At 35.3% G+C, this 8,678-nt stretch overlaps 1 long non-coding RNA gene and 1 other non-coding gene across 3 annotated transcripts; both read left to right on the top strand.

The window, feature by feature from the left end:
- The first annotated feature begins 850 nt into the window (after window positions 1-850).
- LOC107491323 (uncharacterized) lies at window positions 851-4,793 on the top strand. 2 transcript variants are annotated; one of them, XR_008006674.1, is made up of 3 exons: window positions 851-1,536; window positions 1,622-1,773; window positions 4,539-4,793. It is a non-coding gene; the product is annotated as an uncharacterized LOC107491323 (long non-coding RNA). The 2 variants fall into 2 exon arrangements; XR_001592620.3 differs by having other exon boundaries at window positions 4,531-4,793.
- A 2,432-nt stretch (window positions 4,794-7,225) lies between these two features.
- LOC127743069 (small nucleolar RNA R71) lies at window positions 7,226-7,329 on the top strand. Its single transcript, XR_008004378.1, has one exon. It is a non-coding gene; the product is annotated as a small nucleolar RNA R71 (small nucleolar RNA).
- Window positions 7,330-8,678: the final 1,349 nt, after the last annotated feature.

The raw sequence follows: 8,678 nt of genomic DNA, 5'->3' as shown, positions 1-8,678 counted from the left end.
AGATTCATAGATAGTTTTATTTTGAATCAATTAATATTCTTAAGTAATTTTATTATATTGGAATATTTTGTGTAATTTTAATAATTGAAAAATAAAAAAAGGATTGTACAATCTAATTTTGGTAATTTTTATTATGAAAAAGTTATTATTTAATTTATTAATATGAACTCTTTATTTTTAGAAATTGATTAATTAAGAATAATTAGATTAGTTTTATTAAATATTTTGACTTAAGTTAATTATAACTCTTGTGTAATTTTTATAATTGGTTATTTCATATAATCTGAAACTAAAATTCAGTAATAGAAATATTATATAATTTAATTTAAGAAATTTGTATTGTGATTAAATTACAGTTTATTTTATTCAATTGAGCTCTTAGAGATTAACTTATTAGAAATGATTAAATGAATTTTTGTAAATACTTTAAGTTTAACTCGGTTAATATTTTTGAACAACTTTTATTATAATTAGTTATAGTTATCTCATAAAAATTGAAATTAAAGTTCTGGTGATGAAAAAATAATAAAAAATTATATGATTTAATTTAGATAATTGATATTATATTTAAACCATATTTTATAAAATGTGGTTAGTATGTTTACTTTATAATTTAATTTAAAAGTACTTATTTGAACTCATTGATATATTAGTAAATAAAATCTTGTGTTTTGAAAGTAATCTTTATAGTATTATATTTGATTTCTAAATCGTTATTCTATCTCAAATATTTTATAAAATTGTTATATCACTCGTATATATTTTACCCTAACTTTAGAAGTACCAAATAAAACCCTAATTTCACTAATTTCCTAAAGTTATACCCTAAAATCCCTAAACCTACGTTCAAAAAGGGAAAGAAAGGAAACAGGGGAGTTCGAGGGGGGGAAACAAAAAGGAAAAAGAAAGAAAGGGAACAGAGAAGGAGCAAAGGGAAAACGAGAAACTGAGGAAAGGAAGAAGAGGGATCAGGGAAGCCAGAGGAAAGGGCGACGACGGAGGGTGTAATTACGGCCGCTGCCGTTGAAATCGGAAGGGAAGCACCACAGAGAACAGAGAGACGCGAACGATTGAGGGAGAAGGTAGCGTCGCCACCGTGCCTCGTCATCGTCGCTGAAGCTTCGATCGCTATTGTCCCTGCTAGGTTGCCACTGACGTCGAACAGAACAGGGGAGAGGAGCACAAATTGGAAGAGGAAAGGGAGCTCTATTACGGGCACGTCGCCAGGAAAAGAAGAGGCGATGTTGGTGGGGATCGCCGCTGGTGTCATCGCCGTGACTGGGGTTCGTGGTCGCTACTGCTGTTGGTGACGGACTAGGTCGCGTCCTAGCTACCGGAGCCGCCATCACCGTGGCCTTGTTACTCCGGGTCAACCATGTCTCTGCCTCTGATGTACCTTGTCATGCCATATCCGTTGGAGCTGCCGTGCTTGGAGCTTGCTATCAGAGAAAGCAATTTGTTGCCACCATCTTTCAATCTGGCCAGCATCATCCTCTTTGTTCCAGTCCCAATGCCAATTTTTTGTTTCTTAAACATGTAACCCTTTCTTCCTTACTCTTCTATCATTTTGTTCATCCGTTATACTTTGTCCTAATTATAGTAGCTTATGGTTTTGTTCTAGTTGTCAATTTATCTCCTGAGAAATCACAATTGGTGTTGAGGTCGTTGATGTTGCTGCTGTTATGCTATAGCTAGCTGCAAGAGTTTTACTGCTGCGGGTTAGAAATTGATGGCTGCCGCATCCCAAATTTCTGTGTATTTCGATAAAGTGAGGTAGGGGGTTTAAAACGATTTTAATTTAAGAATGCTTACAAGGTTTATTGAATAACTACAAATAGGTTTAATAAGTTTGAGTAATTGATTGATTATTTGAATGTTGAGTTGTGGCTGAAATTATGATTGGAACTTTGGTTGAATTTGTTGATTTTGTGAAATTGAATTATGAATTGTTTGATGAGAGATTATTGTGATTTCTGTATTTTGATGGATCAAATTGAAATTGTTGCTATTGAGTTGGTTTACCCTAACGGACTTAGTTAGTGAGTAATTGAAGTTGAGCTTAAGGAATAATTGGAAGACTGAATCTTGAAATGTTGAACCAATTGCTGAAAATCTGATTTTTTTGAAATTTAAAAGATGACTTTGGAAGTGAATCAGTTATTCAACGATAATCGAAATGATATGAGAGTGAAGGCTGAGTAAAGTATAATGGAAGTTGTTGTTGGGATTCACTTTGAGAAGTTTGAATTAATTATAGAACTAGTTATGATTTTTCGAAGTTAAAATGTAAAACTTGATTTTCTGCATTACTTTTAAACGAAGCCGGAAACTTTGAAAAGCTATAACTAATTCTGTGATTATCAGAATTGCGTGAGACCAAGTCCAGATTAAGCTTGGGAATATAGGGAGCTGGACTGGTGAATTTAAGACCTTTTTATTAAGTATATGATTTATGGTGAATTTTTGAGTTATGGTTGTGGAATCTGAATTTTACTGCAGAATTTTTAGAACAGCAGTAACTTGTTGGCTCTGCTGTGAGTTTTTCGAATTGAATTTTGAAATGAAACCAATTTTAAATAAAACTTTAGTCCTATTATTTTAATGCCGTAAAATTTCATAAAATTTGGACCTGTAGTTTTCAAGATATGAATTTTTGAAAAATGATGCATTATGCAGTAAAAGCCAGATTCTGTTTTCTAAATCAGTAACTTTGAGAGTTTATAACTTTGGATTCTGGATAGATATTGAGATTAAATCAATTGGAGGTAAAATTTAAGTATGTTTAGCATATGTGATTTAAATTTCAGGGTTTTCCATGTTTAAATAAGTGAGTTATGGGACCTGGAAGAGGTTATGTTCAATGATTTGTAAAACAGAATTCTGCAGAAAATTACCTGACTTCCAAGCTACGTAACTTCTTCATTAAAAATGGTATGGCCCTGGAACCAATTGAGAAAAAAATTTGGATAAGTTAAGTTTAACCATATTAATTTTGAAAGTAGTTGAATTTAATTTGGATTTTATATGAAATTTCGAATGTTGTACGCTGCTGCTGTTTTTCTGGTTTTATGCACTGTAGAGCAGTCACGGTTTTTTCTCTATTTCTAAGGCTAGAGAAACCAGAAAATTAAAATCTATGGTTTGTTAGAAAGCTTATCACAAGATGAATGGCTGGACATAAAGTTTGTGCAATTCTGAGTTCATTTGCTATATTAAAAATAGAAAAGAAGATAGGGTGTTGAGAATGCCTGAGTGAGAGTTATGAGTTCACAAAATTAAAGATGAACCTTAGCGTTATACGGCTGATTCAATATTGGAATTTGTTTGATTCTAAATTGATTTGATATTGGAAAGGTTGAAAAGAGCTTGGTAAATTGTTTGGTTGGGACCCGTAAGGGTGACTAAGTCCTATTTTTAAAGGAGATTATGTCCAAATTTTTCTAAAAGCATAAAGACTTAATCAAAATAAATATTGAAGGCTTATTTAATGATAATAAATTCAAGGGTTCTTTTAAGAAAAGAATATTTGGTTTATGAGATTATTGGCAGGGGCGTGGGTCTAGTCCCGCTTGCTCAGTGCGTAAACCATTGTGCAGGGATGGTGGTTTTATCCCGCCTGCAGTGAGGACGGTGGTTTTATCCCGCTCACGTATTGATAAATTGTTCAGCAAGGACGGTGGTGTGATCTCGCTTGCATATTGTTTTATGTACCCAGTAAGGATGGTGGTTTAATCCCGCTTACTGTGGAGGCAAGGACGGTGGTTTAATCCTACTTGCGTGTTCCGAGCAAGGATGGTGGTTTAATCCCGCTTGTCTATGGAACATATGGATAAGGATGGTGGTCTAATCCTGCTTATCCGAGTCAGGTCTGGCAACATAACCGACGTGTGAGCTCATGGCCAGTAGGACAGGCATGCATCATATGTATTTATGTCACACTGTTTGGGTGTGTATATTGTAATTGGTTTGCTTAAGTGAATAATTCTATTTAACTGCTAGTTGTTATACTTGATGTAATTGCTCTTGATTGTGTTTGAATCTCATTACTTGTGTTTGTAACTGATTGGCTGGATTGTGGTGAATTGGGTGTTGATTGAGTTGTTTGGGTTTAAGGCCGTGACTGGTACGTTTGAGGTCTAGTTTTGTATAAAGTATCTGATTGGTTCAGCATAGACTTAATGAACCTATGCTTGAAGCAGGATGATCATTTATATCGCGTAGGTAACTTCTTTTATGTTATGGTCTAGAAAAGTATGAAAAATCAAACTGGTTCAGCATAGACTTAATGAACCTATGCTTGGAACATGTTGGTCATTCATACAGTTTAGGAAACTTTTAAGAGTTTTATAAAGAAAATATGGGTCTAGGATTTTAAATAATTAACTAATGTTTTTAAAGGAGGTTAAATTTCTTTTAGATGTCTCTGAATGAAATTAACTATTTGCGCTTTATTCTTTACTTTCACGGCATTCTCGACCTCTACTGAGAACATGTGGTTTGGTTCTCACCCCAAATTTTTCACCCTTTCAGTGACACAGGTTTGAAGACACAATTTGAAGCTGCGAGCGATTAGTAGGTTTTCTTTATGGTTTTAATTGGTCTGGTAGAGTCCCCTCACTGATTGTCCCTTGAGATTTTATTTCATATAGAGGGGTAGGTTTGGTATATTATATTTGAGTCTTATTTGGTTTCTTTTGTAAAAGAATTACTATTAATATTATTTATGTGATTATTATTACTTGTGAATATTTGAATTATGAATTTAATAAATAAAAAACAAAATTTTTCTGGAATTTTCTTAAAACTTAAACGCGAACTCGATACAAAGGCTCGATAATTAAGTAGTTACTACTAGAGAAGGTTACGTAATGTTCTTTCTAGTGGAAATACCCTGACTTAAGCAAGGTATTTTGCTGGAAGGGATGTTACAATGTGAGTGGTGAAGAGAATATGGGGAAGAGGGTAAGATTTGAAAGGTGAGTGGTGTTTTAGGTAGAGTGTTCTAGAGAGGTGTGAAGAGGAGAGAGAGTGAGGTGGGGATCCTGTGGGGTCCACAGATCCTGAGGTGTCAAGGATTTCTCATCCCTACACCTTTCTGGCGTTCAAAAGCCCTGTGTGGCATTTCTGGCGTTAAACGCCAGTCTACTGCCCTTTTCTGGCGTTTAAACGCCAGTCTGCCTGCCAGTTCTGGTGTTTAACGCCCAGAATAGTGCCAGGCTGGGCGTTTAGACTCACATTTTCTTCCTTTACTAGCGTTTAAATGCCAGTTTGCCTGCCAGTTTTGGCGTTTAACGCCCATAATGGTGCCAGGTTGGGTGTTAAACACCCATATTGGTATCCTTACTGGCGTTTAAACGCCAGTAAGCTCATCCTCCAGGGTGTGCTATTTTTGATGCTGTTTTTGATTTTGCCATAACTTTTGCAGTTGTTTTTGTGACTCCACATGATCATCATCCTAAAGAAAACAAAAAATAACAATGGAAAACAAAATGAAAGAGTAATTAATATAGATAAATAAAATTGGGTTGCCTCCCAATAAGCGCTTCTTTAATGTCAATAGCATGACAGGAAGCTCTTACAGAGCTTCACAGATGTTAAGAGCATGATTGTGGCCTCCCAACACCAAACCTAGAGTTTGGATGTGGGGGCTTTGCTTGACTCTGCATGGAGAGAATTGGATGCAGCTTTTCATGCTTCTTCTCCATGTTTACGGAGGAAAATCCCTGAGCCATAAACACAAGGTAGTCCTCATTCACTTGAAGGACTAACTCTCATCTATCTACATCAATCACAGCTTTTGCTGTGGCTAGGAAGGGTCTCCATAGGATGATGGATTCATCCTCATCCTTCCCAGTGTCTAGGATTATGAAGTCAGCAGGGATGTAAAGGCCTTCAACCTTTACCAATATATCCTCTACAAGTCCATAAGCCTGTTTCTTTGATTTGTCTGCCATCTCTAGTGAGATTCTTGCAGCTTGTACCTCAAAGATTCCTAATTTCTCTATCATAGAGAGTGGCATGAGGTTTACACTTGATCCTAGGTCACACAGAGCCTTCTCAAAGGTTATGGTGCCTATGTTGCAAGGTATTAAGAACCTTCTGGGATCCTCTTTCTTATGAGGTAACTTCAGTTGAACCAACGTATTTAGTTTACTGATGAGAAATGGAGGTTCATCCTCCCAAGTCTCATTACCAAATAATTTGGCATTCAGCTTCATGATTGCTCCTAGATATTGAGCAACTTGCTCTTCAGAAATAACTTCATCTTCTTCAGAGGAAGAATACTCATCAAAGCTCATGAATGGTAATAGGAAGTTCAGTGGAATCTCTATGGTTTATAGATGAGCCTCAGACTCCTTTGGTTCCTCAATAGGGAACTCCTTGTTGGCCAGTGGACGTCCCATGAGGTCTTCCTCACTGGGAATCACAGTCTTTCCCTCCTCCACAGGTTCGGCCATGTTGGACGTGTAAATGGCCTTGCACTCTCTTTTTGGATTATCTTTTGTATTGGTTGGGAGTGTACTAGCGGGAGTTTCAGTAACTCTTTTACTCAACTGACCCACTTGTGCCTCCAACTTTCTGATGGTGGACCGTGCCTCAGTCATGAAACTGAGAGTGGTCTTAGATAGATCAGAGACTATGTTTGTTAAATCAGAGAGGCTCTGCTCAGAATTCTCTATCTGTTGCTGAGAAGATAATGGAAAAGGTTTGGTATTGCTAAACCTATTTCTCCCACCATTATTGTTGTTGAAACCTTGTAGAGGCTTTTGTTGATCCTTCCAGGAGAAATTTGGATGATTCCTCCATGAAGGATTATAGGTGTTTCCATAGGGTTTTCCCATGTAATTCACCTCTTCCATTGCAGGATTCTCAGGGTAATAAGCTTCTCCTTCAGAGGAGGCTTCTTTAACACTGCTGGATGCAGCTTGCAATCCAGTCAGATTCTGAGAAATAATATTGACTTGCTGAGTCAATATTTTGTTCTGAGTCAATATGGCATTCAGAGTATCAATCTCAAGAACTCCTTTCTTCTGAGTCATCCCATTATTCACAGGGTTTCTTTCAGAAGTGTACATGAATTGGTTATTTGCAACCATGTCAATGAGTTCCTAGGCTTCAACAGGTGTTTTTAGATGAAGGGATCCACCAGCAGAATATTCCAATGACATCTTTGACATTTCAGACAGACCATCATAGAATACATATGATGCTCCATTCTGGAAAAATGTCAGAAGGACACCTTTTGGTTAATTGCTTGTATCTTTCCCAAGCTTCATAGAGGGATTCACCTTCCTTCTATCTGAAGGTTTGGACGTCCACTCTGAGCTTACTCATCTTTTGAGGTGGAAAGAATTTGGTCAAGAAAGCATTGATCAGCTTGTCCCAAGAGTTCAGGCTTTCTCTAGGTTGTGAGTCCGATCATGTCCTAGCTCTGTCTCTTATAGCAAAGCGAAAAAGCATAAGTCTGTAAACCTCGGGATCAAGCCCATTGGTCTTAACAGTATCACAGATCTGCAAGAATTCAGATAAGAACTGATGATGATCTTCTGATGGAAGTCCATGAAACTTGTAGTTTTGCTGCATTAGAGAAACTAATTGAGGCTTAAGCTCAAAGTTGTTTGCTCCAATGGCAGGAATTGAGATGCTTCTTCCATAGAAGTTGGAAGTTGGTACAGCATAGTCACCAAGCATCTTTCATGTATCTCTGGCATTGTTGTTATTTTCGGCTACCATGTCTTCTTTTTCAAAAATTTCTGTCAGGTCCTCTCCAGAGAGTTGTGCTTTAGCTTCTCTTAGCTTCCTCTTCAGAGTCCTTTCAGGTTCAAGATCGGCTTCAACAAGAATATCTTTATCCTTGTTCCTGCTCATGTGAAAAAAGAAGATAACAGAAAAGAAGAGGAATCCTCTATGTCACAGTATAGAAATTTCTTTATGTGAGTAGAAGAATAGAAGAATAAGAGTGAAGAGGGAAGAAGAAGATTTTGAACACAGAGAAAGAAGAGAGGGTTCGAATTATGAGTAGAAGAGAAGTTTTAGTAGATAAATAAAATAAATAGACAGAGATGAGAGAGAGGGAATTCGAATATTAAATAAAAGAAAAGGAAAAATATTTATTTTTATTTTAAATATTAGTTAGTATTTGAAAATTAAGAAAGGAATAAAATAAAATTAGAGTTTAAAATAATTAGTTAATTAAAAAGATTTTTGAAAAGAGGAAGGTGAATTTCGAAAATGAGAAGTGAAAAAGTAGTTAGGTGGTTTTGAAAAAGATAAGAAATAGTAAGTTTTTAAAAGATAAGAAGTTAGAACAAGATTTTGAAATTAAAATTTGAAAAAGATTTGATTGAAAAATATATGTTTGAAATCTATTTTGAAAAAGATTTGAAAAAGAAATTTAAAAAGATTTGATTTTGAAAATTGAAGTTGATGACTTGACTAACAAGAAATTAAAAGATATGATTCTAGAATTTAAAGATTGAACCTTTCTTAACAAGAAAATAATAAACTTGAATTTTTTTGAAACAAATCCTTAATTGTTAGCAAGGTTTTTGTAAATATAAAATAAAATTAAGAAAAAGATTTTGAAAATCAATTTTCAAAATTTTTCAAAAATATTAAGAAGAAAAATGAAAAAGATTTGATTTTTTTGAAAAAGATTTGAAAAGATAGAATTTTTA

This window comes from Arachis duranensis, chromosome 1 (assembly GCF_000817695.3).
Source record: "Arachis duranensis cultivar V14167 chromosome 1, aradu.V14167.gnm2.J7QH, whole genome shotgun sequence".
NCBI lineage: Eukaryota > Viridiplantae > Streptophyta > Magnoliopsida > Fabales > Fabaceae > Arachis > Arachis duranensis.
The sequence above is the reverse complement of the archived record's forward strand: the minus strand, read 5'-3'. Positions and strand labels throughout refer to the sequence as shown.